Here is a 23,098-nt window from a genome sequence, read left to right as displayed (position 1 = left end):
GGCATGAAGCCTGCTGGAACAAAGCTCCTGTCAATGTTTTGTGAGCTGCTCTGAGTTTAGAAAACATGTCATGCGGTTGCAGTGGGCTTGATCTGGCAGAAGACGGAGATATTCTGTACCAGTTTTATTGAACATTTCTGGCACAACTTTCAGTTTAATTTTAACTAATAGTTCGTCCCAATTTCTAGGAAGAATTATTTACTTTGCCTGCTTTCCTTTGCACAGAAGTTCAGGTTTCCTGTAGTTCTGATTGGTCATGATAGCAAACCTAAAGGGCCTTCTTCTGATGTTCCTTATGCTAACAAAAATCTAGGGGATGACTCCTTCCATACATCACCTTAGGATTGGTCATGAGGCAAACTAAGTATTTGACCTAACAGGTAAGTACTTAGGGATCTTTCAAGAGAATCTGTTAAATGTCTAACATGCATCTGCAATAGTGTATTGATCTGAAACAGCAGTGCACTCCTGAAGCAAATCTTCCACTTTGCACTTGGGTTCATATCACAAAAGGACCTCAGAACTTGTGAGTTTGGTTCCTGGCCTTTGCAGCCAAAGAAGAGCAATGAAGTTGGTGAAGGGTTGAGATAATAGAGTCCAGCCTGGAGAAATGGAGGCTGACAGGAGACCTCATGGCTCCCTACAACCACTCAAAAGGAGGGTGTAGTGAGGTGGAGGTCAGTTTCTTTTCCCAAAGAAGAGATAGGATGAGAGAAAATGGCCTAAGTTGCATGAGGGAAGGTTTAGATTGCATATTAAGAAAGATTTCTTCACCAAAGAGATTGTCAAGCACGGGCACAGGCTGCCCAGGAAAGCAGTTGAGCCCCCAATACTTGGAGGTGTTTAAAGGACATGCAGATATGGAACTTCTGGACATGGTCCATAGTGGTGGACTTGGCAGTGTTAGGTTAATGGATGAAGGTCTTTTCCAACCTAAATGACTCTATATACCAAAATATGTGCTCCACATATTGCGTATATACATAGTGCACACATTCCAGGGCAATCCCCTGCTAAGGAAGACTCAGCCCAAGGAATGACACTGGAAGAAGGCTTTAGTAAACCTTCAGAGAGCTGCTGTGACTGATATTCAGTATGTTCTGATTCTCCCGACCTGTCACCCTCCTGTTAAGTCTTCAAAAATGGGATTGCTCTATGTTTCTTCTACATCTAACAATTGAACTATTGTCTAGATAAAGCCACAATACATTAAAGACTCTGGAAGAAGATTCAAGCTCAAATTTAGTGGGGAGTGGTATATTGTGAGGTAAGAAATGGAGGCCAAATGCAGTAATTTTCACCAAATCTATATCTTGAGTACATACAATACAAATTTAAATTACATCATGCAAAAGAAGAAGCAAGGTCAACCAGGATAAGGAAAAGTTTATAATCTCCACAATTTTATGTAAGTGATAAACCTGTATTTCCAACACATACACAGTAAGCTGGCACAGCCCAGAAAGTTAAAAACTATAAGAAAAAAGGTCCTAAAATAGTCCTGGAATATGTGTGGTTTGTGGTTTTCTTTGCTTGCTTTGTTCTTTTTTAGAGTTTTTTTTGGTTTAGTTTTTTTATACCCACGTACGACTCTTTTTCTGAGAGATAGAACATAAACATTATTTTTCAGAGCATTAACATTATTTCAAAATAGGATACTAAACTCTGGTTTTGATTACATTATAGCAAAACAATATTGCAGATATTGCTACTTGGAACTCAGTCAAATGGTCTAGGCACTATTCAAGGCAAATATTTCCTTATTATTTTGTCTCTTGCCCAAAATTTACCTCCAAAACATATTGAGAAAGCTTGGTGTCCAGGAAAATCTAGACAAGATGATCGAGGATTGACTCAATTGGATTACACTATTACTGGGATTAATAGATGATGACTTGGTCATCATCCAGATGATGTTAGATAAGAAATCCACCACAATACATTTTGAGGAAGATAGAAATAATAGACATTGTAGATGGCTCAAGTAACACGATGTAAGTCTGAATTAGTTTCAACTTTGAAGTTAGCCTTGTTTAGTGCAGGTGCTGAGGTGGACAGTGGCTTGGACCACATGGCATTCAGAGGTCTTATCTTAAATAATTCTACGACTCCATGATTTTTAATATTTGCTACCACAAATGTACAATTACTTAATAGGGAACACACAACACAGCTGAGGCCTTGTCTTGTTTCAAGGCTCAGTGTTTTCTTCAAAGAACATTTCACATACTGGAGGAAAGAATTTCTGTGGTCAAAAGATTACAGTACTTGACTGGAATGAAAACACAAGAGTTTTTACACAAATAAAAAAAGTTTCTCTCAGAGCCTGAGCCTTCATTTTAAATAAGCCTACATTACAGGTGAACTGAAGTTATTTAACACTCACAGATCCTTGCAATTACATGGAATAAATGAGGACTCCAGGAGGAACAAATTCTGTTCCTAGACTCCTTCTGGACTATGTTATCTTAAGCAAACAACTTAAAAAAATACAATCAAAACATCAATATTTCAATAGACATGAATTTTTTATCACTCTAAATAAATCAGTGAACAATTAAGAGCAAGTAAAATTACGAATTACATGTATACCTAAGGCCTGAAAAAAAAAATTGATGCTCCTTGAAGTTCTCTTTAGTTCTCCTGTTATTGATAGAAGCCATTTAACTAGATAATAAATAATGTTCCTTCCTATTTCATGGATTGGCAACTACAGATAGAAATAGCATAATCAGGTCTCTAGTTTCATTATTAATTATTTGGATGCACACACACACATATAGCTATACATATATAAATATTTGATAAAACAAAATTTACATTTTTGAAGCACTAATATTTTATCTATAAACTTGTGCATTGCTAATTCTCCTCAAACTGATAAAGTAGGAAGATGAATATTAATAGTCCTTCTTTAGCTGCAGGAAAATCAAGAGAGTGTGATGAGCAGTAAGTGATTTTTTCCAAGACCATGTATCAAATTAACATAAGAACGTAGCTGCTGCTTCAGTGCTCATTCCCTCACTTCATGATGCCTCTAACTTGATTAGTTTCTTATGACTAACCATTAATAATTCTGCATCATGCAATCATCCCTAGGTAAAAGAGAAGTTTATTCTTAATAAATGTCAAAGAATCTAAACAATTTTAGAGTACCACAAAATGTACAATAATCAGATTAATTAAAGTGGATTCTGTTTGATCATGGCTATTACCTGATATACCCAGCCAGTAAGTCTCTCATAGGCTCTAATTGCCAGACAAAATTACATTTCAAACGTATCAGGCAAAGAGAATATTTTCCTGCATTTAGAGTAATTGTTTTTCTTCTCTGCCAAAACCCCAAATAACCCTTTCTACTTCCTAGTAAGCTGAATAAATAATAATAGTAGTAATAAAATACAAACATCTGTGTAATAAGCAGGAGCCTTGGTAAAAAAAGGAGTAATAATTTTCAGTGAACAGCAAACTCCTGTAATTTGACAGTGAAGTAGAAGGAATTCGACTTAAAAACATCTGATCACCCCACACAGCTTTTAATCAATTAGTCTAATTTAGCAAAGTGCATTCATGCTTAGTATTAATTTGATACTGCCTTCATGGTCAGCAGGTCATGAGGACCTGAGCAGCCTACTGAAGCTCGGTCTCTGGTGTTGCATCGTGGCTCAAACCAACCAGTGAGGTAAATACAACATGTGAGAAGGCACTGGGGCTCTACCTGCCTTCCTATAAATGGACAATTTCTAACTGGTTTACCCCACAAAGCCATATACATCTCTCAAGCAAGCAGCTTGAGAGTAGATGCCAGCTATAAGACTATCCACATTCTCATGAAAGATGAACATAAAGGGCATCTACAAATTGTCGTGGTTTGTCAAACCATGACAAAAACATAAGTTTCAAAGATTATCAAATTCCAGATTCAGTGATTTCAGGCAAAGACATCACTTCTGTTTCTTTGCTGGTAAGACAGATAAGTTTGCCTGTCCATTCTTGAGTTGCACTCATTTTGCTCTTTCAAAATCCTTAAGGAGTCATGGAGGGGAAAGCGTGGAAACTTTGAAAAGCTAATAAATCTTTACAAAAAGCACATCATGCTGGGTAGCTTAAGGAGTTTCACATCTTAAGCTTAAAGCTTTGGAAATCACACGGTCACAAAATAAAACACCAGTTTCTGTGTTAGCACTGTGAACTCCACCAGCTCTTAAATTTTTCTGGCTTCATGGGCAAAACCCCCTACCCCTGAGCAATTTGTGTTTGAAAAAACCCAGCAGCAGCCACTCTACAGTGCCAGGCCAAGCCCCTGCCTCTTGACCCCTCCTGATGCCACATGCTTCTTTGCTCAGCCTTCTCTGAAGGGGAAGACAAAGCGGGAACAACCCACTGGATGAGATTGGATCTGAGATTTCAGGGATACTTGGAAAAACTCTATAGCTTCTGTAGGATTGTCCTGTTAGGAAAGAGAGAGGACTCGTCTCATATTTGCACTCTGCCTCCTGGTCCCAGGATAAGTAATTCTTTTCTGCCTTGAATGATCTGGCCTGTCACTTATGCAGATGGCAGCACTGATAGACTACTAGCACTGCCTGTAAATTAATTTCCAATTAACTGTACTATCCCCTTGATAGACAGTGCTAACCCCCTCCTTTCTCACTCCTGTTCCTACTGCCTGCGCCAACAGAGACTTGAGGCACCAGCTGCAGACAGAACATCAAATTAGCCCTCCAGCCTTTTCTTAATTTGCATTCTCCTGAGCTTGGTCTCAGCCTCAAAAGCTGCTCCGGCCTCAGCACTTCATCTTTGATCAGTAGGGCCAAAGCTTTAGCAATCCTTTGGAGACTCCTCCACTCCATACTTGTGAGATCCCACTTGGGGAATTTCCTCCAGCAATGGGGTCCTCAGCATAGCGGGGACAGAGAATCACAGAATGTTCTGAGTTGTAAGGGACCCACAAGGATCACTGGTCCAGCTCTTATGGCCCATGAGGGGATCAAGCCCATGACCTTGATGTTGTTAGGACCTTGCTCTACCCAGCTCGGCTAATCTGTGAAATCTGACATGGGCCTGTTGGTGCGAGTCCAGAGCAGGGCCACAGAGAAGGCTGAGGGGATGGAGTATCTCTTCTATGAGGAAAGGCTGGGAGTTTGTTCACCCTGGAGAAGAGCCAGCTCTGGAGTCCCTGTAGCACCTTCTGGTACCTAATAGGAGCCTACAAGTGAGCTGGGCATGGGATTTTCAAAGGCATGAATTGATTAGGACAAGGGGGAATGATCCTGAAGGAAGGTAGGTTTAGATTAGATATAATGAAGAAATTCTTTATTAGAAGTGTAGTGAGACATCAGAATAGCTCACCTAGAAAGGTTGTGGATGCCCCATCCTTGGAAATTTCCAAGGACACATTGGATGGGGGCTCTGAGCAACCTGATCTCATTAAATATGTTTATGTCCATAGCAGCAGGGTTGGACTACAGGACCTTCAAAAGTGCCTTCCAACCCAAACTACAGGAATTTATGCTTCCACTGTGGATCAATAAGTTGATTTTTCAGTCTAAAGGCACTGCTAGCATTGTACCTCCACTGAAATCCAAGGAAAAATTTTCTTCTGAAAGCACCCAGAAGCCAGTACACACCTTTTCCATTAGGCACATTGTCTGTAGCACATATCTAGTACTTCAGCTGTGCCTACAAATTCTCAAAACACTATGACACAAAATACAAAGGAAAACCACAGTTCAGAAGTTTTACTAGAAGGAAAGCACTCCCTGATTTATTATGAGAATAATAAATTCACATTGGTTATTATGTGAATAATCTGTGATCCTAATATGTTGTTTTCTCTTACTTCTTCTGCCACACAAATTAGCCTCTTACTCCAAAGGCTTTTGTCCAGAGTTCCTGCATAGTTGCAACCTTCAAACATGCATTTTTGGTAAAGCATGGAGAAAGAATTCCCATTATTTTATAGAAATCTGACTTTCCAGATAACAGCAGCAAGTCAAAATGAGCTTGAATCACAAAAGGGTAAATCATATAAGACACAAGGGTATTTGACAAGAAAAATGAAATGCCTTTGTGAGAAAGGAATTTTCATGTGTTTTCGATCAAGTCTCTGAAAACCTGAACCTTTTCACCAGAAATGTCATCCCATTAAATCAGTATTCCTGCAGTGACAGTGACTCAAGAGGATGAAAAACTTTCAGCTGCTCTTCTTCCATCCAATACCAGTACCCATCTTAATCTAAACAACACAGTATAATTCTGTATTATAAATATTAGATTGGACATCCCAAAAACTTGGTATAATCTGAGAATAAATAAGAATGTTCTTCAAAGACAATTACCATAACTGGAATTAATACATCAGACACAGTCCTCCTCCTTCCACAGTTAGCTGACTCAAATGTCTAAGCACTAAGAGGAACTGAAAAAGCTTTTCCTGGAAAATGTTCAGCGTAGAAAAGATAGCGTACACTGCAGGTAACACAGTTCAAGAATAATGAAATCATATTCCAGGAATAGACACAGGTTGCTCCAGGCTGAGATAATGGAAACAACTTAGGGCACCATTTAAACTAAATCTAAAGTATGCCTGTGTGAGAGAGCTATAAATTCAGAGAGAAAGAGAAAGCAGTAGTTACATGACTGTGGGTTTTCAATGAAGCTCTTTAGATAATTGTTGAACCTGAGTTTCTAATCTATAATTGAGGTGATTATTTAATTAGAATTTTATTAGGAACCATGCACTGTAGCAACATCCGCTTTTAGTTTACAGATATCAGCTGGGTAAGACGGGCATGAAGACTTAGAGTGAAACAACACACCTGACTGAAAATTCTGCATGTGTAATTAATTACCTAAAGGACTGATTAATTAAGTTTGGTGGAAGTGTTGTTTCCATCATACTAAGTCCTTCCTGAAAATGTACAGATGTTCCAATAAGAACAATCAGAAAGAACCTAAATTATAGAAGATTACTACTAAAATTTCTAAGCTTGCAGAAATTCTTTTCTGGATGCTACATACCACAGTGAAAAACTGGAGTTAGATCTAAAAAGCATTCCAACTCCAGTTTCATATATCAGAGGAATTTCATCAAGTCATATGGTATATCCTTATAGATAAAACTTTAACAAAGAGAAAAAATAGTAATAGCTTTCAGAGCTTGTATATTTGATAATGCCTTCTATTTCTAAAAAATGCCTTTGATTTTAATTGCAATTGAGCATTTACAGTTAATACAGATCATACTATCTAGTGACCATTAAATACTTTCAATGTTTTTAATGGTCTCTTACAACACTTAGGTTTCTAATGGATTCTAAAATTCAGACACAAAACCTGATAGGTTGAGAACATGTACTATGAAATAAATTAAATTTCCATTTACTTAATTATTCTTTCCTTAAAACAATAGGTGAAATCTCAAATGTAGCCTTTATTAGAATCATAAAAACTGCCTATTTTTTGTTTTTGTCACTGCTTCCCCTCTAAGGCTGACACAACCAACAGACTCTTGGACAGCCTTGCTTTTAAAAAGTAAGACTGTCAGGTTGCATCTGTGTAATTTTCAACCTACTTTGATTTTCTGAGCGTCAGCCACAAGATCTTCCTGTAATGGCATATTATGTTTTCTCTGTTAGTATTCTTCAGAACAGGAACAGAGTTCTGATGTTCTTCTTTCTTCCTTACTCGGGCAACACCATTCTGACTTTTCAAAGAGCCTGCCTCAGCAGGAAGAGCTGACCTCATCCATATAACACAAGAAAGGGCAGAACTGGGAAAATATTAGCTGCACATTCATTTCTTGTTTAATATCAATAATGTGCATTGTAGTATAACCTAGCAGCCAGACAGTGCTGTGCTTTCATCTCTTCATACCACACTGTTGCAGTGTGGCAGGGTGGTAGAGATGCTGCAACCTTCTTTGAGACGTCTGCTTCAGAAGATGCTCAGAGTAAGGCCTGAACACCTATTTCACAGACAGAAACAGGGAGTTTGTAACCTGAATGCAAGGAGGCTTATAACCTTATAGGAGTCCTTACAAATACAACTAAGGGAAACCATCTTGGACTGAATAATATCCTCAGGTTCAGGTATCCATGTTTTAAATTAATAGAATGAGTAATTCATATCACCACATCAGCTGTAGCATTATCAGGCATAGAAATATGACTGTACCTGAAAAATGACAGCCAAAAAAGTCCATGAGCATTGGCAAAACTGCATAGGAGGTATTTGTTTTCTGTAAGAGCTACAAGTTGGTATTTTTCAAAATGTTGCAAGCATTTACATGTTTGATACTAAAGTTTTATAAAGACAATTCTTATGGTATCCTTCAGAACTTCTGCCTTTTGTTTTCAGACATAAATTTACCAACTTAGACCAATTTAATTAGTTATAAGGAAGAAGGTTTTTATAAGGAGGGTAGTGAGACACTGGAACAGGTGGCTCAGAGAGAGATGATTTCCCTGGAAACTGTCAAGATCAGACTGGAAGGTGCTCTGAGCACCTTCTGATTTAGTTAATTTTGGTCATTGCACAGGGGTGGGACTAGATGACCTTTAAAGGTCCTTTTAACCCAAACTATTATATGATGCAAATTGAAAGCCTCAAATATCTGGACAGAGAGGGGCCCAATTTTGAAGTACTGTCCTCACACATCAGTTACCAAACTTGGCTGGGAGGTTTTTCCTTCAAAATACATTTCAGCTTCCTATCAATTTTTTTTTTCCAAAGAAAAGAAAAAATATTAAGAAACAGACTTTCTCTCTGTCCCTTGACACCTTCCAGGGGGAAATATCCAAACATATTTTCTCAGACAAGAAATTTTTATGAAACAGTACCTTCCAGGCTGCTTTGGTTTGATCAATATTCTACTTGTTTTTCTGTCTTCCACTGCAGCTATTCCACTTGGCATAAGCCACTAAATAATCCTCCAGCCAGAAGCTGAATTCTCAGAGAAGAATAATCACTACCATAAATTCTGTGTTTCTTTCCTTTTCCTCACAAATCCAAAAAATAGTAAGGGTTTTTACCAGTGCAATGGAACAACTGTTGGAGCCACCTCCAGCTTTCAACTCAAATACCATCCAACAACTTCCCAAGTAAGTAAACACCCACAGGACAAGTCATATGTGGATAGTTGGAGAAAAATTTTTCGTTTTGCTGCACTATGCAGAACATAACTCCAAGTAGACCAAATCTGATGGGATGAAATAAAAGATATAACCAGCCCACCATCTTGCACCCTGAAAATGATCCATAAAAGGAACAAAGTTAACTTCTGAAGAGCATATGTACCTGACAGGAATGCAAGGAACCAAAGCCCAGTCACCAAGAGTAGATGGGGCAGGTCTTCAGCAAATTCACTGGACATCAACACCCACAGCAGAGTTCCATGATCTACTGCCTCTCAGCTGCAGCACCATCTTTTACTAGGAGCTGTCAATCCACACCTACACTCTGGTGTAGGGGACCCACACCACACAATATTTACTGCTCCCATTTTAGGTCAGGTCATGCACTGGAAACATCAGTGATGCCATATGTGACTTGCTGGCACTGTAGCTCACCGAGTCCAAGATGGGTGTGGATGCACCAAAACCAGAGAACCTTGTTGCTACTTCTTGTCTAATAGAACATTGTTGCTTACTGGCAAAAAACAGTTGAAGACAGAAGGTGCCCAAACTCAATTTTCCCAACCATTCTGAGATTAAAAAACTTTAAAAATTCCACAGCTGAAGCATTTTAAGTTCATACTCATTGACAATAAACATGCTTTTTTCATTTAGGCTTTAGTAGTAGCTCATGGATCTCCATGCAAAGTATATAATGAAACACAATCTCAGTGAATTAGAAGTACTTTTGCTTTCAAACCCTGTCACATGCATTCTGTTTTTTATTAATACCAAGTGTACTGTAGTTATACTACTAATGAAATTAAATATAATTATATGATACATGCAATTTCTTTATCCAAGAGCTCCCAAATAAGAATAAAACTTCAGTTACCTCACTTTAAGCTATGAAACCATAATCATGATTATTTGCTTTGTAGAACTAGAATAAAAAGAAATTCCTATTCTCTAATACTGAAAGATCTCTTTAAAAGCCACTGTTTTCTTAAAAGGTTGTCTCAGACACAGTATTTCTTCTGTTAAAAATAAACAAGGAAGATAAGCCAGCAAGCAAGTTCCAAACATACATTGAATACATTGCTTCTACCTTGAACACGATAATTTTACAGTGCCTTTTTTTTTTTTTTTTTCATTTTAAGGAGGGAAGAGACATCCTCCAGAGATTGTTCTGCACCCAAGTAAGAGATGCAATTAAAATCCAGTCTTGTAAAACGTTATTGTTTCTCTCAGAAAGGACAGCAATCTCAGTCTTGTGCAACCTGAATGCAAATGAGCTCCTGCTGTATCCCATGCAATTTGACCCTTTTTATCAGAACTGCTGGTCTCTATGTGCTCAATAGGTAAAACTAGGATAGTGAAGCTGATAGTAAAGAAAATCAGCATCTAGACTGGCAGACTAATGACAGATATTCCCTAGCCAATAACATACAACTTCTGCCTGGACATACACTTTCAGTGTACTTCTGATTGTAATAATTTTTCATGACACATATACAGATATTATATTTTAAACAGAACAAGTTCCTTTCATCTACTAAATCAAGCACATAAGCACTGCAAACAGCCCTTAAAACAAGTTTTTATTTTAAAAGACTTATACACTCATGGGCCATGATATTGGTAGGAAACACGTCAGTCAGATGAAATGTCTATTTTCACAACTCTGCCTCTGACTACCACTGTAAGCAACTGACGCCTAAGGAAAGAGTAAATAAGCAAGAGAATGGCAGCAATATTTCCTCAACAGCCAAGGGACTTCCCAAGTCAAAGTCTGTGTCTATACCTTTGTTCTGATAGTGCTTCAGGGGGATTTTGCCAAGAATTCATTGAGTGATTTCACAGGCTACTTGTGTGAAAGAATGTCCAACAGCTTTAAAATTCTTTGAAATCTTTCAGGTTGAAAAATTGTGTTTGATACCCTGATTCCTTGCACCATAAGAAAGAGAATAAACAGCCTGCATTCTTTTCCACACTATTTAAGGTTATATAAAAAACTCTGGGATATTGTTCAGATGTGATGCTTGTAATGTGAAATCTGTCAGTGAACTTCATCTCCTCATAAATAGCAATTGTGTTGTACTCTTAATTGCTGGCCTTTTGTCCCTTTATAATTTCCATCTTTCTCTTTTGAGAAAGAAATCCAGACCAGCATGCAAACTTCAGTACGTGAACTGGATTTTGCAAGTGGATGCAGCACCATAAGACATTTTCCATTCAATATTCTTTCTTACTGGTGCTTAATTTTGAAGAGAAATTTTCAAGGAGCAATATACAGTAATGCTCCAAGACCTACTTTCTAAATGATAATAGCTAATTCCAGTACCATTAATGCAATATGTGCAGTTTAAGTTGGTTCAAAATATGAATTTTTTTTATTATTTGAATCTGAAATTTCATCTTCTATTTTCTCTGAAAGATCACTCTATAATATCAAGTTTTCCTAGACCTTTTTTTGCCACAAGAGTTAGCTCTCACTACCCTTAATAATTTGGTCCAATCGTTTGGCCAGTTCTGCACAATCCATATTTAAAGTACTCATTTTAATACTTTAAGGAATGTAGAAAAAAATAATTAAGGTTTGAACTATAGAACAACAAAAAAAAAAGAGCTAGAGTACTAATTGTTCTGATAACACATATATATGAGAATTATTTTCTTTTGTCTTTGACATGCCAGCACTTGATTTCTGCCGCTCAAACTGTAGAGTAAGAAAACAACACTTTTTTTTAGGATTACAGTTCTTTTATAAGTAAAACAACCAGGAAAAACTGAGAAAAACATTTTCCAGTGATTTGCTTAAAGTCAAAGAGTACTTAATCCTGCATAGGTAGATATGAAGAAGGTAAATTAAAATAACATTTCTAATGCTCATGGAGCAATTAATCAGCAGAATAGCATACCTTTCTTTTACTGTAGGATCATATATGCATATGTATTAAATAAACCCCATAGCATTCAATCCATGTGCTTTATGTGCTAAGAAGAATAGTAAAGACTTGGGTCTAGGCTGCTCTCTTCCTACAAATCTGAAATGTAGCAGTTATCTTGTTTCTGCCATGATGGGATTGCACATTTAAGAGAACGTGGTTGTTGATTTTAGTACTAAAGAGACATCTCCTTCTGTGCAGAAGTGCTAAATAACTGCATGTGACTATTTTGAGGAGGTGAACTAACTACACTCAACAAAAAAAGGAGACAAAATCTAATCATAATTCAGAAATTAAATTTAGAAGCTATATCACTCTCCACAAATTTTTGCAGCTTATGTTTCCAAATGAAGCCCTAGATGGCAAAAAGCAACTGAGAAGGTAAACATTCAGTCCACTTATGGATGAGTTACAACACACAGTAAAATCAGCTGTGAGCATGAGGAGACCATGTGGTCTCAGTCTGAGTGCAGCTATAGCATGGCTACGCAACAGAGCAGAAAACATAATTGATGCACACAGTAAAAGACCATCAGCTTGCAGAAGGGGCCTCAATGATTTTGCCATTTGATCTTCCACTAATAGTTCTAGAGAAAGATCCAAATTAACCCACCAAGCAAGCACCAGGGAAAGATCAAGCTAAAACACTAGCTAGAATTCCCGGTAAATACAGGAATGGCACTGCTGCTCAGATCACAGTGTGTAATTGTACTGAGAAATAGGAAAATTCTCAATAATAATGTTTTATTACAGTTAAGTTTAAAAGCCAGAAACAACACATTTTGGCCAGAGAAAGATGTGGTTGCAGTCCAGATCTGCAAACAGAGCTAAGCACTTCACTACTATTTTACTCACAACATGAGATTGGCTCGTGAATGTATTTGTTGGAAACAGTCTCAGTGCTCCCAGCTTCCAACACCTTCTGCTGGTCCACATCTCCTACACAGCTGGGAAATTTCATTCTACTTAGCAAAAAGACTACAGCTAATTAAAAGCAATGTAGTCTTTTGGAAGGCAAAGAAAGGAGGATATTCAACCTCTCCATCACTTCAAACAAAAATGCTCACATTCAGTTCTGCTAACAATTTTGGAGCATACAAAACAACACTGACTGTGAAAGGCAGGCTTTAAAAATGTTTTACATGTATTGAAGTAATTGATACACTTAAATATTGTTGTTTTTTCTTTTTCTTAGAACAGCTCTACAGATATTTCAAAAAAGCATGTCACACACTGAAGTATCTCCAGCCTTTACTGCATCTGTAGGAGACCCACTCCAGCTAAGAGAAATGCTCCTCGCAAAGACAAGCATACATTTAACTACAGTTAAGATACAATACAGCCCTTCTTCAGATAGGCAACTGTTGTTTCCCCTACACACTAACCATTCCCAGATATGGGGTTTTTCCACGTGCTCCCTGGGAGGGGGGAGAGGGAGGGAAAGAGGGAGGGAGAGAGGAAGGGAGGGTTAATTGTGTTAGTCTTAGGTGAGTGCCACAGGCAATTAGGCTTGACTTATGCTTCCAGCATCCTCCTTGCCCAAAGATGTCAGAGACTTAACTAAGGACATCAAATAACTGCTGTCAACCACTCAATTTTATCAAACTTTACTCCAAACTTTTTTCTCCTGAAAATCAAATTTATCGGTGCCCTCTGCCTCCCTGAAATCCCTACACTACTGCCTTACCAGTTACTGAAGAAAGGTTTTCCAGGATTGCTACTGTGATCCCGCCCAAGTCAATGGGGGACCACCCAAGACTCTATGGGGGAGTAAAAGGACTTAGCTCTTACTCAAATGCTCAGGCAACTGGAAAGGTAGATATGGGAAAGACAGTCATCAACATGTAGACATTTTACATAGAAAATACTGAAACTATCTTTAATTGCTGACACACAGATTTGCACTATGATATAAATGGAGAAAACTACCACGTTGCAAGTTCAAGAGACTGATAAAATGTAAACTCCTGATAGACAACAAGGAAACAGTTATACTGTTCTCGTGCTTTAAATTTTAATATATTTTTTTACAAAAGCTAATCCGAACTATAAAAAAAATAGTGAGTACTTGTTTTATAAATAAAGGCAACATTTTCAAAAGGAAGAAGCTCATTAACATACTGACGACAATCTTAAATATTTCAAGATTTAAAAGAGACATTGGAGTAATTGAAACAATTTTCCACCTTGGAATTTCCACCTCTTATTTTCATAAAAAATAAAACAAAAAAAGGCTTCTAGAATGTTTGAGACTCCACTCATAAAATGGAGAATGCCATAACTAGATACAAAAAAAAAAAAAAAAAAATCTGAAAGGATATTTTGTAAATCAAAAAATGCTCAAGGGCTGTTTTTTTTTTTTGTTGATTTTAACACATTGCATAATACTGAATGAAAATGATGTCTTCAACAATGTGAAAATTGGAAGGGGGAAAAATATCCACCTTGAATGACGCCTGACTGTGACTTTGCATTCATGTTTATTCTCTACAGAAAGAAAGAAATGCATACTTTTTATTTTTATGAGAAAGAACATTTTTGGGAGGATAAAACATCACAGACAGGTAGCAAACAACACAGAAGAGTAGCAAATATTTAAGTGAGAAATCTATCAAAAGCTTTTTCAATTTCACACTGCTCCAGTACCCATTTTATCTGAACATCTTGTCTGTGCATTTTACAAATTCCCTAGCTGTTATAATGCTCCCAGACTGACAGTGCCCAGCAGAGCCAGGTAGCAGTGGGGCCTCATTGTGCCAGCCACAGTACAGAACACAATGGCTCACGTTTTATCTGCCCCAAATTGCTTCTAATCCAGCAGCTGGGACACGTGGCTGACGGGTGATGGTGCAACCACTGCCATCAGATGGGCCCTTCTCCAGTGACGTTGTCACGATTTCACACACGGGTTTAAAGTAATATTTATCAATCCCACACAGAAAGGTTTTATTCTGAAGACAATTAAGCATTTGAAATCTCTCCAGCCACTGATTTTCAGGAAACCCCACGTTACCCAGGCTCCAGGCTCTTCTCTCTCCAGCACAGCACGCACAGAGCCAGCATGCTCTGCAGCCCTCTGGAAGCTGTCTAGGCAAAGTCCTTTTAGACACAGCTATTTCATTTTGAAAAAGCATCTGAGGCTTTTTATTCCCTGTGTGGTATTTCTGCTCCCAAATTGCAAGTGATCATAATTTCATGAGAAGCAGTTTAGAAAGTGAAAAAAATAAAAACCCAAACAAAATAAAAATCCCAGCTGGCTACTTTCCCTATGTAGAAAATAGTAAACTTACTACAGAAGTTGCTTGCTAAATATCTGAATTTACTGCCATACTGCCACACATAAATGTCCTAGTTTTGCCTCTATTTTACACTTTAAAATTGGTATCAGAATTTTTGCATGCTTGCTCATTTGCAAGGTTGGACTCAACTGATAATCTTCAGTTTGAATGATCTATGAACAACAGCTTCTGATAGGCCACTGCTTAACCACAGGCTTGTGGTTAAATACCTCGTATCCTCTAGGCATAACTAAAAATGGATTTTAAGTGGCACTGGTATGAAGCAATGCTGATTTCACCTACACCTTTCACTCAAAGATGGTTTTTACCCCCTCAGGGTTCATTCAGACAAAAATATAAGTAGTACTGCCTAGCAAGGAAGAAGCTACTCCTAAAATTGATTTGATTAGAAGGAAATTTCTGCTCTGATGATGGTTGGTCCCTTTCAGAAGATTTTTCTCCAATTACTCAGTTCTGTGCTTGGGCAGCTGGAGATGGTGATTGATCCAGTCTCTCTTTAAACAGTAATAACTTTCTAGGTATATTTTTATCATACAAAACCCAGATATATGAATAATAGGCTGCTTCTTAGCACCTGCTTAATTATTACATTCAGGCTATATCTCTTCTACAGGCATTTTTAATTTATTTCTAAGAGGATTTATGGAATGGAGATGCTATTTAAAAAACAGATTACGAGGTCAGTGCAGCCCAAGGTATTTCATTTCAGCTTTTACAATTAACATGCACGCTGGAGGTGCTGGAAAGGTCTCTGAAGAGCAGTGGATTTGTCAAGTGCTCTGGCTGTCCCCCACATGCATTTTCAAGGGAAGGTAATGGAAGACCAACAGCAAGTATCAGAAAGACAAAGACAGCTTTAAGGGAGAGTGCTAAAAAAAAAAAAGAAGACATACCACAAAGAAGCACCAGATACAGAATTTATTTATTTATTGCAGTAAGTTACATCAGTGAAGAAGACCAGCTTTGCTAAGTGGACCTTGTTGAGAATGAAGTGAGCTTCACTCTCTCTTGATAGTTGCAACCACCACACTTTGGTGGCAGAATTCATTGAACTTGTGTCTGTTTTTAAAAGAAATGTGCCTTCAAGCATTACCCTTTGACCAGTATTATTATTTCTATCTGCCTGAGGAAACACAGAAAGAGCAGTTTAGATGCTGTCTTATTAGAGACAGGGCTGTGTAGGTTGAAGAAGGAAAATAATAGGACATGCTATTAAACCTAAACTCTATGCATTGACCTGGAACCTGGGCAATGCTGTGAGAGCTGGCCCTCTCTGGAGTGGGAGTGGGGAAACCACTGCTTGTTTGAACTCAAGCTTGGAAAAGGTCTCTAAAGTGAACTGAAAGGATATGGATTTGAACATATATACTAATACATATATAAGTTAGACTATATAGGATGCATTCCAAAGGAAAGATGGCATTATGTAACTATTGTTAAGGAAAAGGCAGCACTGAATGGAAAAACAGAGAAGCAGAAGAGGAAGGAAGAAAGAAAAAGAAAACTGGAAAGTAAAGACCCGGGGGATGAATTAGTAGAGAAGAGTCAGTGGTTTCATTTTCACTTGTCTCCCCAGGCCTTGACAATGCCTATAGTTCAGCTTACTATATTTAGAAATGGATGTCTTCATTCCTGCAGGTTTATTCAGTGGTTTGAACTGGAAAAAATTCTCTTGTTGGGGGAAGAGAAAGGAAGAGAGTAAAATATCCTCTTCTACTATAAAGACTGAAATTATATTTCAGATTCAACTAAGTCCTCAGTAGATTAAGACACCCAATTTTGATTCAGAACTTGGAGTTAAATACACTTGCATAATTTCAGAATTTTTGGTTGGATACAAAAAAGCAGTCATTTATTTCTCCATTTGTTAGCAGCTCCAGTCTCTGAAAGATAACTTGGTTTTCCAAACACAGTTGGCAGGAAAGTCAGATTTTCAGTTTATGAGATACCATTATTTTCATTTCTACCAGCCCTGCCACATATTTACATCAGAAACAAACCAGCAACTCTTTGAAAATTACCAATAAACCAGAAACTCAAACAAATTTTGAATTCCAGAGAAAAAAAACAATAGAGTTTCTGACATAAAATACTATTTTTTCCATTATTTGGCTGGGCCATCTTTATGCCAGCTGAACAAGAGAAAATTTGGATCAAATTAAGAGATGCTCTCAAATTCAAAATTCTCTACCAATTCAATGGTAGCGCATGGCTGGAGCAGATGACTGCCTATTAAGCCTATGGGAAGGATATCAGGTGATCCCAACCTATGGAAAGTATAGCTGTATTCTGAGGGGGAGAGGAAGGGTTGCTAACAGTAAATCTAAGTGGCCTGCTGGAAACTTTCACAGGGAGAGAGCTGAGCAGAAAATGCTGTCCAAAATGGATACAAATATGTTGTCAAGTCTCTGTGACAGATCCATTATGGGTGAGCAGCTTAGCAAAATAAACTCTATCTCAACTGTCTCACAATATAAATGCCACAAGCTCAGAAGGACCTGAGCTTCCAGTTCCCCCATCCCTTACTCTGAGGTTTACAAAAGTGAGTTGGCATTCAAGAGAAGCAGCAGGTCAAGGAAAGCCTTATTCACAAGAACAACCACTCTGGGAAAGACCCTCCCGTTACATGCCAAATCTGCCACACTGTGAAATTACACATTTTCAAACACATATGCTCCCACAGTTGCTCTCTTCTTCCCCAGCTGCAGAAAGAAAATTTCAATGCAGTTACAAAAAATAAGTCTATATCTATTTGCATACTCTGATTTCTCAAATTACACCAAAATGTCATAGCACATGACATTTTTTTTCCACCATGAACTAAATAGCACAAGAAGGGTAATGATCAAGTGGTAGTAGCAACCAGTTGATCTCAGCCTTAACTTATGATAACAGTTAAGGCCACATAGCCATCTTTGCTTGTGCTTATGTGATTGTTCAGTGAAAAGCATTTCAGCACATGTTTAAGTCTCACTAAGTCTCAAGAATGAGAGCTTCTAGTTTGCTGAGCCATGGCATGAGCAACCAGCCTAACTCAAAGGATCTTCAGAATAACCACAGAAGCAAGGCAGCAGAGTAGGGACTGAGAAAAGGTGAAATACACTATCTCCACTATTGAGGAAGATTTCTCTTGCTCTGTGGTGAATTTAGTAGGAAATTAAATAATCATCAAGATTTGATGTTATTTTTTCCCTTTAAAATTACTGCTAGAGGAGACACCAAAATTTCATGGATGATCTCTTGCTAATTCACTACAGTACAAATATTGCTACACGTGTAGATCTGAGTGCAGGAGTGGAAGAGTATAAAAAATGTGAAAGAGTATATCAGAGAAAAGTCACAGTCAAATATGTCCTCCTAGCCAACAAGATGAGAGACAAAAGTACCGCAGATGCCCTCATTGTAGAAAATACAGACAACTCCACTTGTTTATTAAAATCTAACCCTGACCTTGCTCCAAAATCCATGTTTGACGCCACAAAGTAGGAAGAATAACAAGGAATCCCTCCTGGCTGACGATTATCTAGCTTAGCATGTTATTCCACAGGATGAGATACTGCTGAGAAAACACACAGAAGTTTCATGCAGAAACCCAATCATGCAAGAATCACTTTATATCTTTTTCTCTTTCTTTCTGCTCTCCACTCTTCCTCTTTTCCAATGCTACAGCACTGGAGCTACTACTAGAGCAATCCAGCTACTGGTGAGGTCTTACTGTTTTTCAGTTCTGCTCAATAAATGGACTCAATAAATGGAGAGCTGACACTGTGACTCCTGACCTTAGCCGAGGTCTGACAGTGAGTTTCCTGCCAGTGCAACTCAGCCAACACCACGTGGCTCATTCGTGGAGTAAGGATTCCTCACTTATATCCAAGAGCTGGCCAACATTTGTCATGTAAATCATATCCTTGCTCACATAGTTGCTCAAAGCCACCTGAGCAATTCAGCGACCATTTCCACTTCCCATCCACCCACACATTTTTTAAAGCACATAGTCCAGTGTTTACAACAATATAGCTTTTTAAGACCTATGTACCTCTATATTTGCAGCAGGGACTATACTGGTGCCATTTCTAGCTCTGGAGGTTTTTTGAGATGAAGAAGCACTTTTGCTTTTCTTTAACTGGCCAAATCCTCACTGGTCATTATTTTTTTGCTTGTTTTGTCTGCTTTTCTTTTTTTATTGTCATGAACTCTGATTAAATAGCCAATCTGATAGAATTTGAATTTTGCATTTTAGTCTCAAAAGACTGCATAATATTATTAGTACAATTTGGTGAAAGTAAGCGATCTTCAATTTTGCAATTTGCCCATATTAAATGAAAAGAGATATTAACCTGTGTAAACTTCTGCCCTGTTACCATTTTCAAATTATGACCTTGTGAGACTGGATAAAGAAACAGCCATTAACATAAACTGGTACATTGCCGTGAAACCAGTGGAGAAAGATAATGAGCTATCAAGCAGATTAGCATGAACTAAAACCAAAATGAACAACCCACATGTAAAAAAAAAAAAAAAAAAGTAATAAACCAGCCTCTAGTCTTCAGTATTTACTGCACATATAATGTCAGGTTGTTATTTTCACTGACATCTTTCTGAGCCTCTGCACGTTGTAGTACCCTCTATTAGAAACAATGCTATCAGAACAGAAATAGCTTCATTTTTAGCTCTATCTCCACTGCTCCACTGAAACTTTAATTTCAATTTTTTTCAACTCCAAATTAATCTCTGGGGGGGAACCATATCCAATGTATGGCTGCTGAACCATACATAATGGTATCACTGTAATAAATAGCTATAATAATTAATTTAAAAGCAAAGCAATATGATGACTAATTTTTAAAGGTGAGTTTGCTTGACTTTTTACACATATAGTGCATGTTCACAGCGCAGTTTACGTCTCCTGTACTTTTTAACTACATGTGGATGGTGCACCTTCATTTTCTCTACATACCAGTTAACTGGCATTATTCCTTAACAGAGAAGGAACTTTTCCCAAATACCTTCAGCAGATTTTATTCTTCTCTGCCATCCTTAGAGGACCTGTCTGAACCTGGCCGATTTCATCTCCTTTGTTCTTTTGCTGTGTTCAAGCTGTGCAACTGATAATTAAAGCAGAATGAATCAAGATGGGGAGTTGCCATCACAAAAAGTAACTAAGCACTAGCAATGAGAGAAGCCCAAGGTACTGAACCAGGGATAATGAAGGGTGTTTTTGTCTTATTTGTTCACTTTCCCATCCCCATCAGCTTCTTACTGTAGCTCCCCCACTATAACCTCTGCCACTGAACTCTCACTTTTGGGCTCTTTTCCCTCTCAGTTCTATATTTCCAGCTTGCTGGAATGTCATTTCCTGAAACAGTTGCCTGTGTGCCTGCCTCTTTTTTTTCAGCAAAGTGTTGTTCCTCTTGCAACAATAAAGGTCTCGCAATCCTTCTACCCACATAATGAGCTGTATACACATCAAATCCAGTGGCTGACATCTGTTTTCCTGGTGGATTTTAGGACATTAATTATATTACTATGAAAAAACTTTCAGTATGTTCATGGCTTGACAATATTGTGTGTGTTTTACAGACTCTTACTCTGTCACACTGTTTCTGGCTTAAACCTGTGGTACAATCTATATTCCATTTCCTCAGGATCAGACCTTCCAGAACATTGGACACTTGCTTCTGTCATAGTGAGGGAAAAAAATTATCCTCTTAGATCTTAGATTTTTCCTCTTTTAAGGAAAGATCATATCTATGAAATGCATTGATCTTTTATGCTACGTAACAGATGCTTGTACACACACACAAACACCAGGAAGAAAACCTCTACTGAAAAGGTGAGCTCATGCAGTTCTCTGATATGAATCCTTCCCTTTCTGCCGGGAGGGAGAGATCCACATATTTCTGGAGCACCATTTTTACCTTTTTTTGCTTCCTACAAGCAAGAATGAATTTCTCCAACTCATGATAAAAGGCAACATAGCCCTGGAAAAAAATATCCATTTGATCCAGAGTTCTCAACTGCATTTACATATACATGTGTGTAACACTGATTTCTCTCGAGCACTCCTGCAATATGAGTGCACCTCTCATTTGAGGCATTCAGGCTCAGACCCCATTAAGTGCTTGCCTGTATAATAAATTGCAAGGTATTTCATGCACACAAGCTGAACTTCATTTTATCTAGGAAAGGACAAATTTCTGAGCTGTAAATCATAATGTACTGGTATTTTAGAAGCTGCTCCATCCATGCGTGATATATAGGTCTGGGTGGAAAACTCTTCTGGTGCTAAAAATATTATCATATATTTTACCTTCCCTGTCATTTAATTACTGCCACTTCCTCATCCCAGTGTTAGTCTGGTGCTACCAGTTTGTCTTTGATGGTTTGTATCATTATGAGTGAAAAATGCAAGTTTAAACCCCCAAACATATTTGATACCTTGAATGAAGTTATCAAAGTGAAACAGTCTGAAAGGAGTGAAACTCTCCCCCACACAACTTCATAAAAAGAGAACTATGAAGTATGAATATTGAAGTTTCAGAAAAGTATCATTATCTTCAGACCAGTAGAGAATGCATGGACATTTTTTTCCCTACCTCCATTTTTAAATCCTAACCATAAAAAAGTTAATATAAAAAACAACATGTACTGTAAATAGGACTAAAAGCCTACCAGGAATATATTTATATATATCTTGTCTAGATTATTTCAGAAAAAGTTACCTTGCAAGTTGAAAAATGACATCATTAGGCAGTGTTCTAAACTGGTTTTCAGAGATGGCAAACTAATTTATCATTTCCTTTTCTTCTTTTATACCTAGATATTTTTATTGCAACTTTAAGTTGCAGTTCCAAATTGTTCAACTCAACTCTCTACAATTAAATACACTTTTCTACAATGCATCTATTAGACTGACACAGAGTATGCCTAACCATTTGCCTAATTGCTTCTGATTACCAAAACCCTTCCAGGAATTGCTTCCATGGTGGATGTCCCTGTGACAAAGTGTTTCGAGAGCCTTATGCATCCTTAACTCAAATACTTTTTGTACGTTTTCTTCACTATTTCTCTAGCACTGGAGCAGCCTCACATACTTCAGGGTAAGCAAAACTCCTGCTCGATCCCACCACTGTTTCATAAGACCAAACAGATCTGTAGATGCATGCCTCAAGTATTAATTACTGTGAATGATAAAAGTCAGCAAGCAGCACAACATAAGATTCTACCTCTACTTTAGTCTCACTTCAGTGACATTCTTGGACCCTTTTTTTAAACACTGCACAGTGACTAAAAAGCCAAAGAGAAAACAGCACCATTAAGTAATTTAGTGCTGTTGACCATTACTTCACCAAACAATTATCTATTAATGTATGAGCACATGGGCTGTACATCAATTATACCAGATTTTCTGAACTGTCTTCTTATAAACCTAAATATCCTTTTCACAATAGAATATCTTAACACCTTATTTCAAGAAATAAGGCTCATTGAAGTTTTTTTGTTTGTTTTAATTTTTTTTTTTTTGTTAAATAACTCCTGAGCTATATTATTTCTAAATAAAATGGTAATTTCTAATAATTTAAACCTTGTTTTTGAAATGTCATTTGGGACAAATGGAAAGAAAGGCAAATTTTCATTTCACTGCTACTGGTGAAAATGCAAAATAAGAAAGATAAATTGAACTTACACTAGCATAATCAAGATCAATATTTGTCATGTAGTAATAATGTAATAA

General features: G+C 37.6%; 1 protein-coding gene across 28 annotated transcripts in view; it reads right to left on the bottom strand.

Moving 5' to 3' along the window:
- Positions 1–23,098, bottom strand: part of LOC100223410 (poly(rC)-binding protein 3) — a 499,051-nt gene that overhangs the window by 277,478 nt on the left and 198,475 nt on the right. The window lies entirely within an intron of this gene.

Source organism: Taeniopygia guttata, chromosome 2 (genome assembly GCF_048771995.1).
Source record: "Taeniopygia guttata chromosome 2, bTaeGut7.mat, whole genome shotgun sequence".
Taxonomy (NCBI): Eukaryota; Metazoa; Chordata; class Aves; order Passeriformes; family Estrildidae; genus Taeniopygia; species Taeniopygia guttata.
The sequence above is the reverse complement of the archived record's forward strand: the minus strand, read 5'-3'. Positions and strand labels throughout refer to the sequence as shown.